Source organism: Dreissena polymorpha, chromosome 7 (assembly GCF_020536995.1).
Source record: "Dreissena polymorpha isolate Duluth1 chromosome 7, UMN_Dpol_1.0, whole genome shotgun sequence".
In the NCBI taxonomy this organism is placed as follows: domain Eukaryota; kingdom Metazoa; phylum Mollusca; class Bivalvia; order Myida; family Dreissenidae; genus Dreissena; species Dreissena polymorpha.
Window position 1 is genome coordinate 69,015,103 of NC_068361.1, and position 27,796 is coordinate 69,042,898.

The 27,796-nt window shown below is 33.4% G+C and overlaps 1 protein-coding gene across 7 annotated transcripts in view; it reads right to left on the bottom strand.

Annotated features, from left to right (window-relative positions):
• The window catches only part of LOC127837691 (3-oxoacyl-[acyl-carrier-protein] reductase FabG-like), a 325,705-nt gene that overhangs the window by 156,119 nt on the left and 141,790 nt on the right, over nt 1-27,796 (bottom strand). The gene's annotated exons all lie outside the window — the stretch shown is intronic.

Consider the following 27,796-nt stretch of genomic DNA (forward strand, 5'->3'; position numbering starts at 1 on the left):
ACTGTCACCAGTTGCACGACATATGATATTGCTTAAATACATGTAACGGGTCACACACAAACCTCTCATCACTTTTAACATGTAAACCAAATTTCATGTTCATATTATATGTAATTTTCATAATATGAAAATTACTTTGCGGACCGACGGACTTATGGATAACACATCAATGGAAAGACAGACAAAAAGCAAACATGTAGCTTAAATTTGTATATCAAGTTTCATGACACTATTTTATGTAGTTACTGATAAATTAGATTATAAGTATTGTTATATTTAAAATAAAAGTGACCTTTTACCTAGGGAGAACACCGTAACGTCTTGAATACTTCCCACATAGCTCTCTGTAATCGTTTTACTAATAATCTTCATTTCTTTCTGATAAATCAGTAAGGTGTACTTTTAAATTTATTCAGTTTTACATGCAAACTGAAAGACGTACGGATAAACCGAAACAGGGTTTGACAGCCAGACTTTTAGACAACTTAAGGCTGAACGTGTTTACCAAGTTTCATAATATTTTATATACTTTTAGAAATTTTTCTGACGAACGTACAGAAACAAACAGCATAATATATTTTATTATCATTTCGTATGTACTATTTGGATTATTACATATTTTAATAAGTGTTCTTTTTTTCGTAATAGACACCTTATGTGGTGAAAAACGGACATGCATAATCGTCAAATCGACCTGTATAAGTATTCAATTTCATTTCAATAGCTTTAGTACGTTATGAGATATCACAGGAATATTTAAAGACGGACGAACGGACATGCGGACAGACAGACAGACATATATGATGGACGGAGAATACACCTAAAGTACACCTAAAATACACCTACACCTAAACTTGTAATTGACTGTTTATAATAAATAATTTTAATTACAGTTAAAAGAGGAAATGTCATGGTGTCTATAAGACATAGACGTGTACACCCTCTTCAACTGTTTAGTGGACACAGTTATTTCGATTTAAAACTATAATCATTAAACTACTTCATTGGTCCGCAAAATTGATTGGTCATAATGGTAACAATTTTACGACATTTACGATGGCAAAGGTGGTCACACTTTATGAGGCGAGACTATTTTTTTTTTAAATGCTTTTTCGTTACTCATTTTGCCCAAAAGATGTTTTAGAAGCAAAAAGATATGTTTTGCTATTCGAACAAACGACAAGTCGCATGAGTTACTTAGCAAGACCATATATAATGTTAAATTTTAATGGCTTATTCGATACATTACGTGTGATATTAGCATAAACTTGATTAAGGAATAATATATATTCAAATGTGTTGCCGGTCAATACGATCAAGCAATATCAGGCGAACTATAAACTCAAAAGGTGGTTAACGCATTTACTATTGATTTCCGTTCTAACAAAATACGGTTTTATTTTAAATGTTCAGACTTTTCGTAAAGAAGACCCTTAAAAATAAAACAAAGATAAAGACATTACAGTATTAAGTTTGGTTACACATAATTTTATCAATAACAAAAGCATTCTTATTCAAAGAAGTGTAATCGTGCTTAAGCTGAAAGGGAAATAACACCTTGCCACTACCCCCACACAATTTGTTTTATTCATAAAGGTCTCCATTTCACGTTTTATTTTCTGTATCTATTTCAAATGCTTGTAATATAATTCTTTTTTTACATTGGCTATTCTTGTCTGACCTTAAAATCAATTCTGCATTTAAAAATGAATCACACACAGACAAACTCTTCAACAAAAAGGGCTCCTTAAAGAAGTACACTTATGAATATGTGTGTTTTGTGCTAATAAGCAATTACCGTCCGATTTACTTTCTGTTGATATTTATTGAATGCTTTTCCAAGTTACACTTTTCACAGTCGTGATATATAAGCATTTCGAAACAGCTGCATACGGGAAAACAAAACAATTTACAAATAGTATCGGAGAGACGCACTCGTATAAATTAAAGAACTTGACGCGTACTTAGGGCCAGACTAAAACACAATGTGGCGAGTAGTTTTATTACAAATGAAGTTTAATATTGCGTACATACATTTTAATACACTATGACTGATCTTCATTCACAAATTAATCGCAATGACCGTTACAATGTGGTTATCCGAATAGTATTCATTAAATTGTTCAAAACACATTAATTTATCTACTGAACAAGCTTATTTATAAAAGTGTATGCCTTATTTTGCAGTTATTCTCAGTAGGAATACATTTGTTTGTTTATATTTATTTCCAGATTGTAGAGAAAAGGCATATACTACTACTACTACTAATAATAATAATAATAATACTTTTAATAAACAACTTAATAATAAATAAACTGACGTTTGAAAGTCAATGTAACAATAATGATGTAAGTGTTGTTGTTTGCAACTGTATACGATATAGATCCTTAATGATGCTGTTATAAGTGATTTTCGTTGGCGTTACAGCGCCATGGGATGACAATAATATTGCCAATCACATACGTTATTCGATATAATTACGGCACTTACTGTTTTTCTAAATTATTAATGGTTAGTTCGTTTAATGTTTTGATTCGATTGACTTATATGTATAATCAACAATAAAGCACCTCAGAGCAGGGTTCAGAGCAGGATCGAACTTCTATATTCGCGGTAAAGCTTATTACTATCCTCTTTCTATTTGCTCTTTGCCAAAAGTGTTGCTGCATCGTAATATCTTAATAATTCATCCATGTAACGCAATTTGTGCGACTATTTTAACAGTAAGCATACATCACTAAGTTGAACTACTATATGTATCCCATACACATATTGGACAATGTATTATATGTTATATTTGGCTGTATCGATTGATTTGTTCAGATAAAACGATGGTGTGGACCTAAGTTCTGACGCAATGACAGAATATGAAAGGAAACCAGCTATGTAATGGCGTACCGAGTTGCATAAGTATGTATAGTGTTTTTTGCCTAACGGTAAATGTGTATTTTATTACACAGCAGCGTAACTTTAAAACAAAGTAAAATCCGCAAACAAGGTTGATTTGATTTATAACCTTATGAGGAGTTTTAGTGGGTTTATGACATTTTAATAACATCATTTAAATTTGCTTATAGCTAAATCATAAGACGAAAGTTATTAAACAATCAAAACAGATTGTATGTAAAGCACATCATAAACATGTTATGCTGTTGGAATAAATATAAAAGTTAAACATTTTTACCTAGCGCTTCGCCACTGCCGACATATAATATTGCATCGTACTTGTTTGATAAATTACAGCAAGAATCTACGATCGTTTTACTTTGTTCGAAACATATAAACGTTGATGAATCATAAACCACAATACAGTAAAAGTATTACGAGAAAAAAATGCAAAAGAAAACTGTATTGAAGCCACTATCACGCTCGCCAATACTACATACTTACTGTATTATGCTATATAAAAAAATTCAATAACAAACAGTACCATACGATAGTAATTTACAATAGGAAGACGCTAAAACAAGTAACATTGGTGGTGTAAACACTTTAAAAATACAAACATTCGGCAACTTTTAAGCGTCTAAACATCGTTCCACGGTGTCATCTACTTCCGTTTTGTGAATGATATCTAATCAGGATCGGACTCATTCGGGTTGCGTTAATTTGCATAATTTATACACGCTTTCCGAGAAAACTGCTGCCGTCATGCTTCCGACGCTGACCGAATCCAATCTCGCGTTCGCACGTCAATGTTCGGATATTTCGCGGGAAATAAAAATGGAGTTATTTGTGACACAAAAATATAAAAACGAGCAATTTGTATCTCGTTAAATCAATGTTACCAGACATCATCTGACGTTTAAATTTTGCATTTTGCTAAAAGGAACAATAATTTGTGTATGGGTTAGATTTATTTTACGAAATATTCGATATTTTGAGCGTTATCGTTACTTTAAATTGCAAATTACTTTCTGATGTACTAAAAACAACTAATTGGTGTATAAAATACATGTGCTCGGTTTTCGAAATCCCGTTAGTGAGTGCAAACTGTTCTGTTGAAGTCGATCGTAAATAGTCGTTCAGGATGGGCCCGTTTCATTATCTACGACAACTGCAATCGTACACGATACTTATCGGAGTTTTCATTGATTCTGCCCGTTTTGGAAGTCAGGCTTAATGGCGTCAAAGTCGAATTCTATAAATATGCGTTCAATTCTGTTCCATAATAATGTCGTCAAATTTTGGAAACATGAATTTTTCTCTTCACAGACATTGTATCTTTTTCTTTGCATGTGGTACGCTTACATCGTTCTTAGTTTTCAACGAAGGGATATATCTCTTCCAAGTATTAATACATCTGACGTTTGTCAGTTCCAGAAGAAGAGTTCGTTTCCTGTGAGACCGCAGTACACTTCAGCTTAACAAATCTATAGATAAAGGCATCGTTCATGGATAGCGTCCTCGCATGTAACAATTGGAGGCGACTCCGTTCGTAGTTGAAAGAAAACCACAAAGAAGGTATCCTTATTTTGAATGCAATCAGGTTGGGGCGTTACAAAATAAGAACAACGCAATTCCGCACGATAATCCTTTATGCGTCTGCTCAAATCAGCTTGGAATTTCCAAAAGTTGCATATGCGGTGACAGGGTAAGCTAGTTTAATTCCGAGAAGTTACGATATGATAGCTACCTGTCGATGTTAACCAGACAACATAACTGCTATAGTCGGCGTTCTCAGGTGCCAATCGGGATCCCTGCTTCAAATGCACTGTCGCTGTTTTCTTAATACGCGCATATTTCGATGAATGATATACATGATGCTAAACATATTATTTACGTTGACAACAGCGACATCTTTTGCCGGATTTGCAGTTGATATGAATCTGACAGATTGTATTACGAAGCTAAATTTTCAGAATCGCAAAATTGACAGATTGACTTGCGACACTTGTTGTCTGACCATGTTGACGATTTCTTCCCAGGATTTCTACTTCCGGTATGGACGGTTTCCATATGAGAGTCACTCACCGTAAGATTATGCATTGGAATAATGACATAATCAGGCTCTATCTTATATATAAAGCTGGACAGTTACTTACGTGGTCCCGTCAAATACTGGTTATACTGTAGTCGGCATCAATTTCCTTAAAATAATAACAAGAAGAGTCCTAATAGTTTTTGACTCGCGAAATGATCTCATCCTATAACCTTCCTTTAAAGCAGGCATTAAAACAGCTGAACAATGTAAAGGGGTGTTCCCTCGGCTGATCTGGTTGGAACTGTTTGCATGATTGCTTCTACTATCTTGTTTGGCTGACATAATCGTTGATTGGACAAATCAACGGCGTATTTGTTGTGATTGTTTGTCAACTGAAACGCCGCTGTACACGAAGCAGCGACGCCATCTACAAACGATGTAAACGTCTGCACGTCACATATGGTTGCATCCATAGGGCATTCTAGAGATGCATTCAGCACTCCAAACTGTGCCAAAACGTTTGTTATTCTTTTATATCACCGTGGAATGTTGACAGGCTCGGGGTAATAATTGTTTTGTCTTGCAGTCTATTGAAGAAGTGGAAATCCTTCGTCGTTTGCTGTGCGTTGTTCACCATTCTTAACAAGGCGACCATCATTAATTTCGTTGTAAGACAAGCTCGACGCCTCATGATGTGAATAAGTAATACATGCTTCACTATGGCACACGTACAAATGTATGTGTTTGTATTAACTTACACGTCTTACATAAATACAGCTGAATAAAATAGTGAACTTATTTTTTGCTTTTCAATTAATAGTTTGCTTTTTTAATAATACCGTGAAATAGTTTTTAATTAGCAGGAGACGATCAATACTTTCCCGGATTTTTTATATATAATGTTTAATATAGTTAAGATAAAACAATTATAATTCTGAAATGCTTTTTCGATATATAGCTGTGGGAGATATACAAATATAATAAATGTTTGTTCAATTGACTGGCATCATGAAATTCATATATTTTGTTCATAAATGCCATAACAAATGTTATACTATTTCAATATGAGCCTCTTAATATGCCTGCTTACTGAGATGAAATGGCGATTCGGTATACATATAATAACTTGTGTACACATCTTTATAGGCACATTGTGCATGTTTATATCTATACATATATACATATATATATAAATTGCGTTCATAGAGGAAATTTTCTAATGATTTCGACTTAAGATGTTAATCCGTTAAAGAGGCAGTAATATAACATGTATAATAAATATATAAAATAAACTTCTTGCCGTGTGAAAATGTACATATTGCTTAGATTGTGCTCAGTGACCAATGATTAACTACAACAGTATAAAGGTTTCTGCTTTCTAACACAAACAAGGAAACGACTTTTCGGAAAAAATATACGAGTAGACGTTAGCAGATTTGTTTGTTACTTAATTGATGTAGGCGTGTGTGCAATTATTACAATTGAAACTAAGAAGTCGGAGAAGTGACGGACTTTATTACACATAGTCATGTGTTATGCTTACAAAAAAAAAACCGGATCAGTTGCGAACGATTTTTTCCGTTTTTACTATGTTAGCTCGCGCCTGAATCATAAATACCAATGGATTTGCGTCCGGAGAATAACACGCGTTAGAAATGTATACAATGGAAAATTCATGATTAGAAGTTATGTTTTTACAAGCAATTGGGGTGAACAATCAATTTTGATCGGATTATACTATTGTTTCCTCCACATCATGCACGCAGTAAGAATTCAAGATAACTAATGACACACAACGTGTATCTAGCAACGATCTTAATTGTTTTCTCCCGTTTCCGAGATTAGTTGAACATATATGTTTTTGCAATTTCATCTTTAAGACGGTGTGTTATATTATCGCTTGACTCTGGGTACAACTTATGTGAATTATTCCAAAGAAATTGAAGGTTTGCAAAATACTTGGTTTCCGATATGATGTTATCAAATAATATAGGGTTTCGTAATCGACCCTTTCCTTATGTACTGTCTTCATGACAGATAATACGTATGGTAATTTCAGTATAAATTGCAACGTACAGTGCGCCTTGTAGTATGACAACAGTGTTGAGGTACCTTCCCAAACATATTTTCTAAGGTTTTAAAACTGAAATAGTTCAAATAACACTTGCATACTTTATCGGCGGGTATATTTTAACCATTACGGTACAAGAGCTGTGGAAGTTATCATATTTTCGAAAATGTCAGTGTTTAAATATCCTTCACTTACCTTATCTATTGTTCTGTTGATACGCCTGTAAGTAATTTCACACTCAAATGTTGATGTGTTTTGTTTTAGTTTTCGATTATAAAATAAGCTTTATTGCTGCTGATGTATTCAGAGCTTGTTCACAGGGAAACGTGTACATAATTCTGAAAGGAACAGCCGGAAACACTGGAAACATCGAGCTTCCTGGATGCTTCGAATAAAATAGTGTTGATGACTATACAAAATACTTCCTGATGTTGGAACTGTAAGTTTAATTTGTAAAATTATAACCATTTTGCTATGCATTTCGTCCTCTCAATACAGATGGTTGATCGTTAAACAGGTATTTTGTAGTTTATGTAAAAAAATTAATACGGCATTTATAGTGAAATGTTAGATCTTAATTAACATACAACGTACATGTATAAAAACACATTTCAACCACATGTATATAGTTGTTTTGTCCTGCATAATGTCAATGTGCCCCAATGTTTTTTCCGTACCAGACAAATTGTGCATTTATCGCAACAAGAATCTGTGTCAGTGCTTTGCAAAAGCGACCCTTTATGTTTTGTAGAATTATAATTCGTTAGTCAAAATAAGACTTCCATTACAATTTTCTCGTTATCTTCTGACTTGTGTTCAAAACACGCTCATAACATTACCCGATGGTTCATTAAAAGCAATTAAAACAAATATATCTCGCCAAATATCTTTTTACAAATGCATGTGCTTCGCGTACGTGAAAATGGACACACATTATAGTTAAGTGGTGTGGTGATGACTTTGATCGTTACTTCAGATCATAGCAGTTGATATTGGAGTTACTCGTCTCCTCATGCTTCATAACGGTCGTATACCCAGCCATGTGACTGTACACGATGTACGGCGAAATCAGTTTCACTTGTTCTAACATGATAAAACTGAAGTGAAAAACAGATTAATAATACTTGCGCGGAAAAGTATTTTTTTTATATATTAACATTATATTTTAGCAATCGACGTATAGATACCACGTTAAAACTGTGCTTATATTTATGAAAATAGTATTTTGTATTGAACTATTGAGCGATTTTAGTTAATAATCGGGCTATATTCAATATTTATGAGACTATACTGTTATGGGTAAGAAATATGATTAAGACATTATTATGTTATATATTATATGTAACTATTACGTGACCGCACTGCCCCAATAACTCATGAGTGAAATTTTTTAGACATAGTCTAATACGTAAAGTAAAATATCCATTCAAAAGAAATTGCAATTGTTGTGTACACCCTTGAAAGTATTATATAGTATTTACAGGATAACATTTCGTTGACCGCGTACATGATCATAGTTCCTGTATCATTTCGGGATATTTGTGTTGCTTTCAGGATTTGTGACTGTGGCAATGATTTTTCCTAACACAGATCGAGGATATCCTTATAAGTACAAACATGCTATTAATACGGTCTTCCAAAGTATGATGTTTTGTTAAGAAAATAACTGTGTTCAAGCAGAGAACATGACTAGGAAGGGTTATTGTTTAATAAATACACCTATTATTAGGCCGGATATTGAACGGAGATGCAGTGCTTGTGTTTACGCCGCAATGTGTGATTACGTCACAATCCAGTACATCGACACACCTTTATGTTTTGGCATAGTGATACATTGCTTGCCAAACACTGTTTACGTGTAGAGCCAGACATGTAAAAAAACGATGGGTAAATAAATTTTTTTTCTTTTGATCATACATGTTCGCCCCCTATTTACAAATAAACAAATAAATGTAATCACCTTTTCTCTGCTTTTTGATTGATCATGCATATGTTTTGTACGGCTTGACAATTACACCATGACCTCATGAACACTTGCGCCTAATATGTGTAAAACACAATTTTAATATTGTTTGTTACATTTTGACCATCAACTGTACTACACTTTACCAAAATCGATCCTAAAACGGATTGCCTTGTGTGTCGATTAAGAATCGTTCTGCTGAAATTGAAGTCTTCATATTTGATTCCGAATAATCTAGTGTACATCCAAACAGTCAAGCCTACTTAACTGATTTAAAAAAACATAGGCAACTTTGTATAAGGTCGATATCAACGTAGAAGTATAAACAATCGATATTATAAACCATAAGTTCTCATGATGGACTTTGGAAAAATCCGGATTGGCGATTTTTGAAAAATGTGTTGCTTAACATCTTATGCGTTTAAAAAGAATCGAAATAAATTAACTGTATTTAAAAAGTGTTTCTCATGAAAACGTGGAATAATGAATTGGCCGCCAAAATCGTGTTAGCTTACGTGTGAAAATAGTAAAGGGCACCAATGCTTTCACAGGATGAATTAATATATCGAGGGATTAGAGCCAGAACGTGGTAAGTGAACTTTTTATCAAAAATCACTTTTTTGCACGTTTAGAAAGCTATTCCAATACTCTTCAATTTGCACTATTCGCTGGAATCATATCTTGTTTACAACATAGTATATCCGACAGATCCAAGGTGCACTAAGTGCTTATCGACAAATCCCTTGTATGCCAGAATGCTTTATATCCTTTTCATGACTGTAAGAAGCTTTAATAGCACTTAAGTCTTTTTGGCACAATATGTTTTCATACATATTGAGAGGTAATACATGTGCCAAAAGGATTTAAGTGCACTTAAATCATTTTAACATAAGCCAGTTGTGCCCCTTATTCAAGGTAAAAAATAAAATATGAAGCCCTTACCTTTTAAAGGAATTACTGTATCTGGTTTATATCAACAGGAAACACAAACTATTGTGCTTATGGGTAATTAGATAGGGAGAAATATGACTTTATCGGTGTTTATGTTGATAAAAGACACTGTTCTCCCACTAAGATGGTAAAATAATATAATTGTTTCAACACCTTTCTCATTGAAAGTTCTTTCTTATAGAAAGAAGATGTTTTCAAAGGAAACTACATTTACAGTAAAAGGTAAGATTTTTAGGTATTATATTTGTGTGTAAAAAGATGTTTATAATAATTAAAATACTAAAATGTTTCAAATTTGGACTTGAAAGGCAGGAAGAAATTAATGCTTATCTTTTTTAGATTTTGCAGTAATTAATTTTATACTTGTATTACAGGTATATGTCTCTCTGACTTCAGTGCCATTTGATATGTTCACTATAGACAGGCTTTATTGCAGATGTATACTTTTATGGTTATAGCATTCAAGCAGTTCATTACACATTGAAAGTTTGAAAAAGCATGTTAAAAGCTGTGCATCTATTAACTTATTTTCAAATAAAAGTTTAACATGCGAAAGTTGTGCTTATATTTTTTACAAAGAGTTCATATCAACGTCAGAAGAACGTCTTATGTTCAAACATAACGGCATAGGGTGTTACGACTGATCTGATTCGACGTTTCACTTTTAACGTGAAGAATGCGGAAAACCTTATTGGTAAATATTCCAGTGATCATAAATTGGAGAAATGGTAGGTGTGCGAAAATGAGACCTCCTTAAAATAAGTGAAACCACAGTATGACGTCATTGGAATATGCGTTTAAAAACGTCAATCTTTATGTTTAAAAGTATAAACTGGTGGACAAAACTTGCCGGAGTGTGCGCATCGTTATAGTTTTTTTTAATTTCTAATGATTTATGATAAACACATGTTTTGTGGATATTCTGAAGACATAGAATATTTTAATCATTGTTCTTATATGTTTACTGTAGTGAATAATATAATATCTTTAAATTTTTCATTGAAAATAAAGAAGTGAAACTCCAGGTGATGGAGCAGTATTGCATGTTAGTGACATGCAATTAGTTGGTCATTAATTTAAGGCAAGTGACCAATTGCCAAATAGTACAACACAACACAATACAAAACAACATAAACATATATAAGAATAAAGCTTGGGTCACCGCCTTGGAACGGTCAACCTCACACTTGGCCCAGCAATATTCACGATACATATAAGTGTGAATAAAATTTAACCTCATAGCATTGCAACTCAAATTAAACAATAATAAAAGGAAACCAAAACGCATTCATTTTAATTACCATTTAATTACTCAATGGTAGGGAAGAAACCAGAGCAACAGAGTTACAACCTTTTGAGGAACGATAAAATGAAATTACGAACAAGTGTCAACTACATCCCTTATTTTTAGAAAAAAGATTTGAGAATATAGCAAACCAACTTTTATTTGAATAACATAAATCTTTACTCAAATTAAAATATATAAGGCGTAGGTTAAAACTAAGCCCATACATTCCAGAGTAGTTAAGCAGCTAGAAATTCTCGCATGATTTCTTGGCTTCCTCAACTGACTTTTTTTCTCCTGGCAGTATTTGATGTAACATTATGCAGTCAATTTGTTTACTGACAATGACGAACACATATTTTATAGAAATTTTTTAAAGATACATTCATGTTCTGTAATCAAATCCCTTATCAGTAAAACAATGCAACAATTTTTCCCCATACATGCTGCAAACTGACACAGATTGAGCAATATTTAAAGGACACGTTCTTGATCGTTCTTGTTGATGCCCTGTTTAAGTGTCATTTTCTTTACAGATTAAGATGGAACAATATTGCATAAATTGGTTAAAAAATTCGCAATTTATTTTAACAAATATTATTAAAGCGAGACTATACGATTTTTGTATGTGTTAAATTGTAATATATTGATTTAAATATGTTACAATAACGCAAAATAGGCAAGAAAAAATATACATTAAAGACGAATTTCATAAAATGCAGCAAAGACAAATTAGCGCCCCGAGCCGACTGTAACGAATATATTTCGTATATATTTTCCTACAAAAACCGAAGCATTCATCTTTGTATTAGGTTCGGAGTTAGTGTTCGTGTGTCGTATGAATAGATATGGTTGCAGTAAATTAAAATGATCCGTAAAACAAAATTCAGATTCACATCGTACATGCATGATATACATGCTGGCGAATTCGACTGTACAGACATTGTCGATTTCAGAATTAAATATTAGGCTTATTTCGCATTTTTCGACACATGTCCATCTTAACTTTTATTTTAATTTATATTGAAATATATGTATAATAAGTTTTTACACGTTTTATATAAATTCATAAATATTTGACAAAATCGTACAGTCTCGGTTTAAAACGGAAATAATACAGTTTATGAAATGACATAAAATAAATATTAAACAAAGATACGCATGTCTATTAAAACATGCCTACTTAAAATAATATACAGATTAAAAAAAACAGTAAAAGCATATTACGATTCCATAAAATATGTACTGCTATATATTTGTATAATTTGTAGTTACCGGTATATGTATGTTTTTGTTTAATTTAAATTTGTTGCTGTATTAATTTCTTTTAGTTATATCACTGACTTATGTCAGTCAACCTTCTCACAAAATATGTGAACAAGTCCCTTCAAAATCTTACACTTTCTTCCTTCCATGGCCATCCCAGCCCATATGACAATAAAAATGACCCACAGGTCAGTACAGGGGCAAGGTGGGGGCCATCCTTAACATGGTTAGAAGAGGCAGAATGAAAAAAACAATGAAAGGAGAAGTGCATAAAACACTTTACTGCACCGCTCTTTGTTTCGTTGCACTCCTCTTTAATTTAGTTTTGCACTCTTTTTTTCTATCTCGATCGTTCCCTTAACTTAGTAAGTTGTCCCACAACATAGCTTACTCGTTCCCACAAGTTAGTAAGTCGTTCCCTTGAGAAAGTTAAAATGCTCTCTTCTTTTGTTTAATGCACCCCTCATATATTTACTACACCGCTCTTTTTTGATTGCACGCCTCTTTCATTTAGTTGTGCACTCCTGTTTTGTTTTCTATATCGTTCACTCGACTTAGTTGACTGTTCCCTCGAGTTCGAGTTAGTAGGTCGTTCTCTCAAGTAAGTATGTCGTTGGAACGAGATAGAAAAAAGAGGAGTGCAATGTAAAACAAGAGGAGTGATTAACAAAAAGGAGTGAATGTCGCCTATATGCCACCGTACTACTGATGATCAATACATGCATCGTACTGGAACGTTTTGAACAACTTTGATAGAGGATCGCCCATTGATCATTTATGTGAAGGTTTGTTCGAATCTTCCCAGTGGTTGAAGTGGAGATTTGAAGCTGATTGTAGACAACACAAAGAGAAGCCAATAACCACGTTAGCTAACTCTCAGTAGAGGACCAAAATACAAGATGCAAGGCAATTACTCAAGCACAGAAGATTTAACAGTATGCAGTCGATAAAATTGTGATCAACCTTCAACTTAGGTAAGTCTCGGTTAATCTCTTAATTTTGTTATACAAATTATGTGAACCTCGTTTTGTGACCAGCTTTTACCACTGCATTCACATTTTAACAACTGCTGTAGAGAATCACTATGCATTTACAACATAGGCATCAATTTACATAACCTAAGTGACAAGGCGGTTCAGAATATAATAAGTTATAAGTAGTTTTTGGTCTATCGATGTGTTTAAAAGGATTTTGTCCCTGGAGTGCGGAATGTAAAGACTCCAGAATCATAATTAACAAGGATGTTAGTCAATATATATAATATGAAACCTATTGGTATTGCATTTTAAATGCGCTAATGTTGAATATTATGTTGATATTTATAAAATCTATATCACCCATGCGACCGTAAACCATTCAGGCTATATTTCATTTGACTAAGTTAAAACAATCAAAGCATTTATAGAGTTCATAAGCTTTTTCTTATATTTGACATGGTAACCTAAGTTTTGAATACACTTTACTTAGATTTCATCTTTGTTGTGATATTGTGATGATACAAATTCTGACCAAGTGTGATCAACATTTAGTCATAAGGGTAGCTTCTACAGTTGTTACAACTTTAGCGTAACCTTTAACCTGTTGACCAGGTTTTTGATATCAATTGGCCCAAATTTTACTTTGATTTAAATATTGTCGAGATAAACATTTTTACTTTTATATTTTATTTGGCCTAAACCGAAAATCGGAGTTTGCTTTATTAGATCTGTACTGTAACTTTGCTCTACTTTGCTGTCGGTGTCATGAACTGTAATGAAATCCTTGTAGGTCCCGACTTTGATGGCATGGAAGTATAAAACTTTGCATGTTTTGTTGATTTACCCAGACAAAATGGACATGATTTAATTAGAAGTGAATTAATAATTGTCTTCGTGACGTAATCACCAACGGTTTGGAGTTCCGATGAATAGGAATTAATAACAAACATCAGAATAACAAACCGTTGGTTATTAACTTAACAAACAACGTAAGCTATATATAATTTTAAATCTAACATGATTGTTTATACATAATATGCCCTTTTTCCACACAAAAATACATACATGTGTTTTCATGACGACAACACACTTAAATTATAATAACTTTCGTCAGGTTCATTAAGATTATTTGAGGAAATTACATTCAATAAAAATATTAAGCTAATCATGCAAAATGTAAACCAAGTAAAGTAATTTATGTATGAACATTTTACTACTTAAATGTGGTTTCACTGGGCCGAATGCAGAGATGATATGTTTGTCAAACGTCTCCTATATCACATATTTAAGGAGGCACATTTTACTGAACTGAACATCTGGGAATTTCTTGAATTACCATGACAACAGAGGGCTCTCTTTCCTTTTTTGTGAAGTAAAAGTAAGACGCTCAATTTATTTAAAAAAAAAAATCCCACAAATTTCAAAATTGTGAGAAATTTAGTCACAAACTCCTCAAAATTTTACCAACAATATTCACATACTTGTAGAAATTGTAAAATGATGATTTTTATGCATAGGTATAGTAAAATATTTTCATTGGCTGGATACTTTTGCTTTCGAAAAATAAAACCATACATCATATGAGCAACTAAATTCTGACAGGTTCAACTGTATCTTCAATGATCCATAGTCAATACTTTTGACAAACATTAAAATGTTTGTCTATGTGATTTCTGTTGTGTGGCTAGACACATTAGTTATACATTGAATTTTAGTTCTCGTGTGAGAAATGTAAGCCATATAATTTTTCCAAGTTTAAAACCTTTGTCAATAACAATTGTGCCATGTCACATGCGCATAGGATTCCCTATAAATCACACATATAAACAATGTTTGACATTAAAATGCATTTCATGAAAATGCAATTTAATCTATTTGAAAAGAAATTATTCAAGCTTTAAAGAATATTAACACATATAAACGGATAAGAATACGAAAATCTACTCCAAATTGCTGCCCTTGCCTCGCTCTCTGCCAGTACTACATTACTCAAGTGTTTTCACTTTCGTCACATGATCTTTCTGATTCAAGGTATTTCCGTTGTAAAAGTGCATGCTTAAATCTTACTGTGATATCTTTAAAGTGACTCCTCATTCAAACAAATCTGGATCCCCATGCTGACTTTTTAAACAAAAGATCTCAAGTTTTACTATACAATTTACTGACGGTCCAATGCACTGGTGTGGTTTTTTAGCCGAACTAACGTTACAACACTGGTTTCATACTTGTAATTCCTTAACAACAAGCATTGAATTGATATCCCCCTTCTCCTCATTGATATATATAGACACCTATGAAGTTTCATGTTAAAAAACTTAAATAGTTTCTGAGATATAGCTCTAAAAAGTTTGTGACAGACAGACGGATGAATTGTACTTTTGAATATAAAATGTCTGTTAAATGTTTAACAACTTACAAAGGCTGGTTTTGTAAAATGGTGTGGATATATTAGATTTGTGAAATACTTGCATCAAAACTGTGATATGGATGACCCAGGCCACACGCAAAGAAGGAAAAAAGCCCTACAAAATTTACAGGTTTTGATAGCAGAATAACTCCATAATGTATTGCAGTATAACCACATGATTTGTCGCAAAATAACCTTTAATTTCAAACTTTGTCTACATAAAATGGGTAAGGGTGGTGGAAGAATGATAATTAATTAAAGCAAAGATAAAAATGATTCTGTAAATTGCAGTGGAATTGTAAACTTGTTAAAATCCACTTTATACTTTTGAACCAAAATGTTTGCTAATGCCATTTTAATAAGGCAAAAGGAAATTATTGCTTATATTGAGGTATAAAAACCATTGAAAACAAATGATAAAAAAATTATTAGCAGAAATATGCAAATACTATACTGCCATAGATGATCTAGGAGATAACAAAGCACATGTATTCTATATGATTAAACTATACATGTCAGTCAATTACAAATAATTTGCAAAGTATCTTGTGGAGCTTGATTAAAATTGTATAATAAGTGTACGAACTGAATGTTCTAAAAACAAACCTCTTTAACCATTGGTGGGTTTCATACTCAAAATACTTTTTCCAAGTATATAATCATAATGATGGTATTGTTAAGTTGAGTGTGTCTTTCAAAAATCACTTTAAGTTTCAATTAAACATTTCTCATTATGAATAAAATCTTCCTTGTTGAGGAGAACACTTCTAGTTATTTACTAGTGGTTGAAGTATGCATTCATGACTCTGTATTGAACCACTTGAGAACAATCTACCATTCATCCTCCTCCATTCTGAATGTTAAATTATTAAAAGTGTTTTTGGAAGAGAGCATAACAAAATTGCCAACTAAAATGTTTTTTTATAGATTAAACAATGTCTTGCATTAATATTTCATGTACAGTAACTTGTGGCCTTCAATTGTTTGCGTAAAATCTACTTAAGTTTACATGGAAGGCAGATTGTTTGCGTGAAATCTACTAATGTTGACATGGGAGGAAGATGCAAATAGCATACAAAAAACATGAACATGTGCGCAATTATATCTGCCATCAATTTTCTCGTTGCATACAAGTATGGAAAGGAATCTAGGTCGAAACCTCTGGAAAAGACAGCTACAGTAAAACAAGAATGTCAACACACACCCTTGTTGACTGTGAGTACTTAAATAGTGGATGGCTGGAAATAGCAATTAATAAAAATTGCATCCGTTTTCTGAATTAGTGGCTCTTGACTGAATTCATAGAAATACATGTTGAATGATATTAAGCACGAATCTTTCCCCACGGCCATGTCTTGATAAAGATACATAATTATGTATATTAGGCACCTATTATACATATTTCCATGTGAGCTGGTAGGGTGTTGGTAGTAAAATTCTGTCTAACAAAGGACTTTTAAAAACACATGATGAGACAGCATACTTTGCACAAGAAACAGATTTTAAGATACGATGTATAGATCAGTATTGTACAGTCAGTAATTAGTCACTAGCCTTGAAGGGGCAGTCAACCAGATTGACGAAAAAAGAACTGTACGTACCACATACAATTTGGTGTCACAATCAAGATCAACGGAAATAACTACTTGTGAGGAGCGGCAAGCAGATCTGGTAAACGAAAGGGCATACTTAAATGTTGATTGTGAAGGACCGATAGTAAAGTATTGCTTTTATGTACATCATAGTTCATAGATACAATAACAACCAAATTAAACACGATAAGAGTTGAAACTTAACAGATATATCAGATAGTCACTAACAAATTGTCCTATGTATATTTCGCTCCGGATTCATACAAACATTGCTAATTTTGACCGGAAAACACTAGTTGGACTGCCACGATCATGCTGACAAGCAAAACTTAGAAAGGCAATATACATGTTATAATATTATCTGCAACATAGCACTTTTTTAAATTGCCATACCCTTAAGGATGTTTCCTATTGATTGTTTATATTTGTATGACACGGAAGTTTTGCCTAACTGCTCCAGATGTTTTTTTTGGTTATTAAAAAACAATAAATCAAATAGAAATGTAATGAAATAGAGTGTGGGTAAATGAAATGTATTATTTTACAAAAATTAGGTTTATTCCCTGCAATGTTGTTACCTTATAGCACTTAAACAATATATCAGAGGAAGATAAAACGCTGCAATTTGAAAAACTCGGATATCAATAATAAGAGCAAATGAACGAAAAATCAAATGCATACATCACTGTTAAAACTAATTTCTTTGTCAAGGTATGAATGGCCATGATTTAGTTTTATTATGCAGAGAACACACTGACCTGATTGTTGTATAAAGCAAGGAGCACATTTACCTCAGTGTTGTATTATACAGACAACACATTGACCTGATTTTTGTATTATTCAGCCAACACATTAACCTGATTGCATTACGCAGGGAACACATTTATCTTAATTTTGTATTATGCAGCAAACATATTGACCTGATTTCGTTGCATTTTGCAGCCAACGCATTGACCTGAGTGTTGCATTATGAAGCAAACACATTCACCTGATTTAGTTGTGTTATGCAATTACCACATTGACCTGATTTAGAAGTATTATGCAGCGAATACATTGACCTGATTTGGTTGCATTTTGCTTCAAACACATTGAAGTGAGTGTTTAATTATGCAGCATTCACATTAAAGTGATTTAGTTGTTTAATGAAAAACAACACATTGACCTGATTGTTGTATTATGCAGTGAACACATTGACCTGTTTGATGCATAATGCAGTGAACATATTGACCTGATTGTTGTATTATGCAGTGAACACATTGACCTGTTTGTTGCATTATGCAGTGAACACATTGGCCTGATTGTTGTATTATGCAGTGAACATATTGACCTGTTTGTTGCATTATTCAGCAAACACATTGACCTGATTGTTGCATTATGCAACAAACAGTTAGACATGAACGTTGCATTATGCAGCGAAAACAATTTAATCTGATTGTTGTATTATGCACCAAACACATTAAACTGATTTAGTTGTTTTATGCAGTAAACACATTAACCTGATTGTTGCATTATGCAGCAAACACATTGACCTGATTTAGTTGTATTATGCAGCAAAAACATTGACCTAATTTAGTTGTATTATGCAGCGAACACATTGTCCTGTTTGTTGCAATATGCAGCAAACACATTGACCTGTTTGTTTCGTAATTCAGTGAAAACATCGACCTGTTTGTTGCATTATGCAGCGAACACATTGATTTGATTGTATAATGTAGTGAACACATTGACCTTATTGTTGCATTATGCAGCAAACACAATTTGACACGATTTAGTTGTATTATTCGGTGAACACATTTACCTGATTTAGTTGCATTATGCAGTGAACATATTTACCTGATTGTTGTATTATGCAGCAAACATATTGACCTGATTTATCTGTATTATGCAGTGAACACATTGACCTGATTTGGTTGTATTATGCAGAAATCATATTCATGTGATTTAGTTGTTTTATGCAGCGAACACATTGACGTGATTTAGTTCTTTTACGCAGCGAACGAATTGACCTGGTTTAGTTGTATTATGCAGCAAACACGTTGACCAGATTTAGTTGTATTATGCAGCAAAGGCATTGACCTGATTTTCAAAATCTCAATTTTAATAGGTTTATGTTAATTCATTATCTACAAGGCTGTCCGGTTACGGTTAGCGCAGTGGTTGGTACATGCACTTCTCACTTCTGCAACCGGGGTTCAATCCCCATTCCCAGGGCACGTGAGTTTGGTAGGTGTTCACTATAACGGACAGACGGACAGGTGGGTTTCCTCTGGGCAATCCGGTTCTCCCCCCCCCCCCCCCCGCGCCCACAGCATAAGACCACACCAAAATTGAATAACTTTCAGTAAAACCTAAATACATATGTAGCTGGAAACTGAAGCTTTAATTTAAAATTCGTTTAAACTTTCATGAGTCTAGTAATTAAATTAGGTAGGAGTGGTGGGACACACTATGGGTCTCCACATAAATCAGGCACTGTTCCGGAAGGACCTCAAGAACTTAGAACATTATCTATGATTATACTCTTTTTTTTGTAACACACCGCATCAATTTACGTAGATCACTTGTTTAAGCAATTAATGATTATCAGCATGTTTCTCAGCATGTGACATCCTGCCAATCTCTCTTAGAGTAATAGTTACGTCTACCTTAAGTCTCGAATAGCATCACGCACATCAGGGTGTTATACTTTTCTACGCATGTATCACTGTTACCACATAGTTTTTTTTATATTTTAATGAAGGACATGACCACAAAAGCCAAAAAGAAACATACAAATATAACTTAACACAAATAATGCTACATTTATGAATACAATCAGTCAATATGTTAGGGTCGAATGGTATAACAAGGAGGTATTTTACTCAAGTTCAAAATGTAATTCACGCACATGAAATATAGAACAAAAGTTTCCCTCCTACCAGTTTATAATACACACATTATAATAAGTAACCATAATAGTATTATGCATGAGGAATTTGAGTTAAAACCTATGTTACTATTTTTTTATAAAAGACAATGGGTATACAATGTATTAAATATTATAGTCTGATCGGGATATATGTTAATCCAACCTCATTCATATTCACATAATTCAGGAATTGTTTTCAATATTTTACAATTGCCATTAACGGGGGATGTGCCGAGTCGTGTAAGGACACACTCATCAAAGCGCAGAGCTATTTCCAGAGTATATCACTTAGATACGAAATGTGTTTGCAAAGCTTTCTTCCAGAAGACGTTAGCTATTGGTGGCAGAATGATAGATACAGCACTGAAATCACTATCTTCAGGATCATTTGCTTCCTTTGACAGGCGTGGAAAGCACACTCTCAATAACAAAACCCCAGATGCAATCATAGAAGATGTTCGTAATCATATAGAAGCATTTCCTACTGTAGAAGCACATTACACACGCCAAGACACTAAAAGGCGTTTTCTACGATCTGATTTAAATATTAGTAAATTGTATTAATTATACAAAGAAATCTGTAAAGAAACGGGCAGGCAATACATATCAAGTTCAATGTATCGTACAATTTTCTGTGAGGAGTTTAACTATTCATTCCATATAACCAAGAAGGACCAGTTTCAGACGTGCGCTGTGTACAGAAATACGGAGATAGCAGGCGAGCTAACCACCGATTTGAAAATTGCTTTTGAATACCATATCAAAAGAAAAAACAGAGCTAGAGATGAAAAGAAGTTGGATAAGTCTCGTGCAAAACAAGACAAGTCATACCATGTTGCAACATTTGATCTAGAGGCTGTTTTACCGATTCCATGTTCTCTTGTGAGTAAAGTTTATTATAAAAGAAAGCTCATTTGTTACAATCTTTCCTTTTATCATTAACAAAACGCAAGTTCGACATGGTTTTTGTGGAATGAAACTGAAGGAAAACGGGGCTCTTGTGAAGAGGGAACTTGTCTTTTGACTTACATGAAATCTCTTTCTAGAGACAATTCAGTAGATAATGTCTGTTTTTATTCTATTCTGACTGTTGTTGTGGTCAAAATCGAAATAGGAATGTTACTGTTGCATTGATGCATGCTTAAGAGAAATGTAAAAACATAGAGACACTATTGAACAAAAGTATTTAGAAAGTGGACATACCCAGATGGAGTTGTTATAGTGTACATGCTTCGATAGAACGAGCAAAGAAACTTACATCGGTATATGTACCAAGCCAGTGAGAAACAATTGTGAAGGTTGCACGAAAAAGAAATCCGTATGATGTAGTGCCGATGAAATACTATGACTTTTTAGATATCAAGCATGTAGCCAAATATGTACTTCCGTTAAACGTTGTAAATGTAAGTGGACAAAACGTTTTATGGACAAAAATAACATGGATAAAACTGCAAAAAAGTTATCCGGGGCGTGTGTTTTTTAAGAGCAGTTTTGATGACACCAGTTTTCAGAGTGTGCAACTTAAATCCTAAAGGAAAGGAACTTCTATAAAATGTGACTTAAAACCCTTGTATGATGCCAAACTTCCAATTACAGTAGCAAAGAAAAAATACCTGCTATCACTTTGCTCTGATGAATAATTCCTTCATAATATGACCAGTATTTCCAGGATATTCCATCTGATAAGACAGCTAGGGACAGTCTTCCAGAACCAGATACAATGGAAGAAAGTGAAGATTCAAATGTGGAATAGAAAATCTGAATCTTGACTTTCTTTCATTGTGAAGGTTGAAGATAAAAAATCAATACTGATTGAAATATATGTATTGTTACATGTGTATGTACTGTTAAAATCTAGAATGCAAAAAGAAATAATGATGTACTTCTGTATAATAATATCTCGTATTATGAATATTAATATGAACTTGTGCTTAGTGCACATGTTTCGTTCAGTCTCTCAAAATAGATGCATAGCACAGGGCTGTTTTGCCTTAAGGGAACTTAGACCTGTATGGCATAGGAAAAGCAGGGTACTATTCTTATGCTAAGTAGCACCAAGTGCTCTTAACACAGTGGCACGCAGAACATATATATGTTTTACCTTTATGCCATAATGAAGTAAGTGCTATTTTGAATACAAAAGCATTAAATATTGTATGCAATTCTATGATATGTTTATAATGCCATAACAATACTTTTACCTAATATTGTAACATAATATTATGCTTATATTCATATTCAAATAAAAGTTGTAGTTTGTCAAACCTTATTTTTCGTTTTTCTCCACTATTTGAAAAATGGACTTATTACGTTTTGGCTCTAACCCCTCGATATATCACGTAGAACTAAACGATATAAATGTAGTTGTGCGTTAAGTATTCCATTCAATACATGTTCTCGATTCATATTGCCTTTAATAATGAGCACTGTGATGATTCGATGTTGTAGATACTTACCGCAAATTTTGCTCGGCTATGGCGGCTATAAACTTGAACAAAAGTATGCGAAAACGAAAAAAAAAAGAAAGAAAAAGAACAGAAGCTATTGAATCTATAAAAAACACTAGGTCATTCTTAAAGTGCTTATCAAAATAAAAAGTATGTCAAAGCATGGTTCAATTAGACAGCAGGACCGCCTCGGAAAGTACTGCCCATCAAGTTGCAATAACAAATAAAACCTGCACACACCAAATTACGCTTAATATGCAAACGTTGTTTACGTCACACAACGCTATGAGTCCCGACTACTACTTTTGTTAAACACTCTTAAGATACTGTGTTGCATATCTTGCAGAACATAATGTTTTCTACAAGCAAACTTATATGTTTAATTATTCGAAATAGAAACAATCCCAAACGTTTTTATACTGCGCACGTTACGTTGCATGACAAGATCTACTGCAAAATGGTAAGGATTTCATCGATGCATCTGTGTCTGGGTATGGGTTATTAGTTAAAAATATATTAATCAAAAAGAAATATTCAAATGAGTATCCGGTCAATACAATCTATCCATATCAGGTTAATATTGTCCAATTATAAAACCAACAGAGAGAGTAGAGCATTGCTATGAACACGTTTCTTAAGTGTTTTTGCTTCACCACTTGTCGACCGATTTACTTTCTGTTAACATTAATTGAAGTACTTTGCACTTTGCTGCAGTCATGATATTTTATCTTTTCGAAACAGTTCCATATGGCAAAACAAATCACTTACCAAATATCACCATGTGAACTCACGTGTGAATTGATCAATTAACTAGACGCTTAATAAATACCATGCCAAAACATAATTAATTGAGTATTTTGGCGTCTAATGTAGTTAAACATTGCGCAGACACATGTTAATACATCACTATTGGCCTTAAACCACAAAATACTTGTTTTGACTGTTCCATTAGGTGATCCCAGTTTTAATAATTTTATTTAAAAAAAAAGAATACATTTCATTTTGTTTTGAGAAAATATCACCTTTACAATATATATCCTAGTTGTTTAAAATAGAATTCCGACATTAACGATACTATCAAATTATGTTTGCAGTATACGGTTGACGCGACACGTTTTGGCATTTTTTTATTGAGATCAATTTTGTTAAAGAACATCGTTATTTTTCTGAAAGAGTTTCTTGCGTCTCGTGGTATTCTATATTAGCAATGACAATCATAATGTATATTTCAAAAATGCTTTTGAGATTGCAGAGACAAACTTTAAACGATCACAAGGTTAAATGTTGTTGGTCCCGATGATATTTCGTATCAAAATTAGAAAGTATTTTTTTTACAAACATGTCATATTCATGACGCAATGATATAATTATTGCAGCAATTATAGCACCAATCGTTTGGACGTCATTGTTTGTATTAAACTTAATATTTAATCGACACCTTACCATTTGTATCCCAAGTTGATGTATATAGTATATTAAAGACTGTGGGCGTTAAGACGAAAACAGGCAGTTATTGCTGAAAACATATGAATTGTATTCTCTTCTACCTAATATGTCTTTGTCTGGCCTTTAAGACAAAACATGCACTTTAAGCAGGCTCATGGTGTTTGTAAATTCCGCTAGTATTTGTGTTGAAATCAAGTACAGAGTTGTACCGGATGACGCCCGTACGAAGATGATCTTGAATATTTGCATTATGTATTGGAATTTTGTTACTATGGTCTGGGCTGAGCAAGTCGTGATATTATCAAATATGAAGCGCCGTGTTTTTATTTCAAATACACTATAAGATGTATATAAACAACATTCAGTTATACACCGCTGTGCGTCTAACAATTACAAATGTATATCCAGCTTTCGAATATTCCGAATCACTACACGCATGCCAGGCAAATTTTTTCTAGATGTCAGTGTTATTACAGGGAATATATAAATATTTTTGATATTTGATATGAAACTAGTATCCTTTTGTATTAACAAGAATGTGGTTAACATCTGCAAAGTCATGGGCCAGCCTTTCAAATTGGTGTACATGAGAATCCAGCGTTTGGGCCATACATTTCATCACGGGCAAATTTGGTACCTATAAAGCGAAGGTTTCCATACGAAATCGTACAGTGGGTCCATGACGGAATGCAAGGACTGGTACTAGACACCGGTTACCTTACAGTGTACTGGGGTGTTTGCTATTAATTAGTGATGACCTCAACATCGTTTGAAATGTACACATTGGTAAGATAAGTGTGGAATTTCACAAAGGAGCGCTAATTTTGTAATGACAAAGATGTGGTTTAAGTAATTGAACAAACCTGCATACACATGAAGTTCTGCTCAGTTCGCCTTGATAACATTAACGTTCTATTAAGTGTAATAGATCGCAAAGTATCGCGTTGACACGCTATGCAACATCTGTGCTATATAATGGTAGCTTTCTGCATTGATATCACGAAGACCATTTGCATGAACAACGGCTATGGTAGTACACTCTCTAAATAGTGCACACGTATATTACTTATATACAATGGCTTGTTTATTAACAAGTTAAATGAGCATTGTAGCGCACATCCGTATGTAATCCTGAGTCTCCATGTTCAACACCTATAAAAGATTTGCTATTTAAAGCTCCACGCATGAAGTGTCAAGTTTGAGTTTACATTTTTTAAGGTGCAACGCATGCAGTGCTGAGTTTTTATGTACGACAACTACGTTAGATACTCAACGCAAGTTATGCTATAAACGAGTTTGTATTGCTTTCGTTTGTTAACACGAGTTTCCAAAGCAAACAGGCGTGTATTTTGATGCGTGTAGAAAATAATAAGGTAATATAATATTTGCAGTGAATTTGTATACTATACATTTATATTATTTTATAACTTATCATTTATAAGTTTACTTAGCAAACTAAATAAGTATGTAAATAAGTCGTAATAGTGCTCTAAAAGATTTATTAAGTCGTGAGTTTAGAAAGAGAGAGGCTAGCTTAAATAAACAATACAGTGCACGTGTTTATGATGTGCGTGTAAACTCAGAAGTGTCAAATTATTTTTGGATATCATTTATTGCAGGTCCTGCAAAAATAAGAAAGGCAAGGTACCCGTATATGAAGTGCACACAAAGGCAACCAATAGGTTAGACAGCTATAACAGCGCTCATAAATATATCTCTGAGTTGGAAAATACAACTAGAGTGAAAAAGTATTGCGGTTCAACACGAATATGTAGTGCTGAAAGTTTGCAGTAAACAATTAATCGCACAGATCTCACGGATGCACTTCAGATTTGCAAAGAAAACTCAACGGACAATAGCGTATTCGGAAGTTCTTAATTAATATGTGAAAAGCCCTGGTTTTCTTTACCAACGAAATGTTTACCATATAAGATATATTATTCCTGTAAACGTGTTAAAACACACAGGGACTACTTGGGCTCACACGGGTCAAAAATATTCTTCGGGTCGGGTCGGCGGGTCAAAATTAAAATACCCGAGAAAATTCGGATCGGGTCGGGTTAGACAATACTTAAGTTATTTTAAATAAAACTACATTAAATGGCATAGCATGTTTTAGCGTTCTTAAATATTCAACTATTTGTCAAGTATATTGTTTAGAATACTATACTATTTATTGTTTTGATTTATTTAAATATGAATGAAATACTGAACTGCATAAAACTATTTATTAAGTTTACACAACGTTGTTGAACATAATCAGCAAACGTAAGTTTTACTTGGAATAGCGATCAAAAGTGCATGTACAGGACAAACAACCTGTCAAGCAACAATAAAGCTTGTCTAAGTTTGAGGAGAGAAGCCAAAATAACGGATCCGCGGGTATTCTTTTGACCCGCGGATTCGGTTTTTTGTGGGTACCCGTTTGAGCACTAGGGACTACTACCAGTTGAAACGATCATAAAACACTGTAAAATAACTAAGGACGTCGGTGCGTCAAGATAATTTGCCCTAGTCTTATCTGGAACTTAATTTTGTTAATATACTTCATCATAAATTCGAACTCTAAGGGAATTAGAACGAAGGTTTTTAACGAAGAAGATGCTGCTGCTGATGATTATGCGATGCTGATGATGCTAATAATGCTGCTGCTGCTTCTGCTGCTGATGATGATGATAATGATGATGATGATGATGATGATGATGATGATGATGCTGCTGCTGATGATGATAATGATGATGATGATGATGATGATTATTATAATAATGATGATGATGGTGATGATGATGGTGATGGGGATGGTGGTGGTGGTGAAGGTGATGAAGAAGATGAAGAAGAAGATGATGATAAATGATGATGATGATGATGATGATAATATGATGATGGTGATACTGATGGTGATGGGGATGGTGGTGGTGGTAAAGGTGATGAAGAAGAAGAAAAAGATGATAAATGATGATGATGATGATGATGATGATGTTGATAATGATGATGATGATGAAGATAATGTTGTTGCTGCAGCTGCTGCTTCTGCTGATGATGATGACGATGATGACGATGATGATGATGACGGCGATGATGATGATGCAAAATTGTTGCAACAACGGGTTCGCAATAAAAGCGAATGCAAGTGACGTCTAAACTCAAGACGACCTTTATAGAATCGAAAGAACACCACTTATGTGATCAGTTAATGACATTATCAAGTACGAATTCTCAAAACACTAGCTTAAGTTTTAAGAAATCTTATAACATTTACTTTACGCGGATGTTTTTGAGAGTCATTCTTTATTTATCTTTAATGACTTATGATTCTAAAAACCTTTAAAGGAACTTATTTTTTGGTATCTGCATTTATTATTTTTAGGTACCAATATTTATTATTTATCAAATTTTTGTCAAATAATAAGAAAAGTAAGAAGACAGCGTATTCAAGATAGTAACAAAATAATTATAAAATATGGAATGAAGATAAGTGATATTATTAGTTAATAAGCATCTTCATTTGTCTATTACAAACTATTTTACAACATACAAAACGATGAATTAATTTTTGGT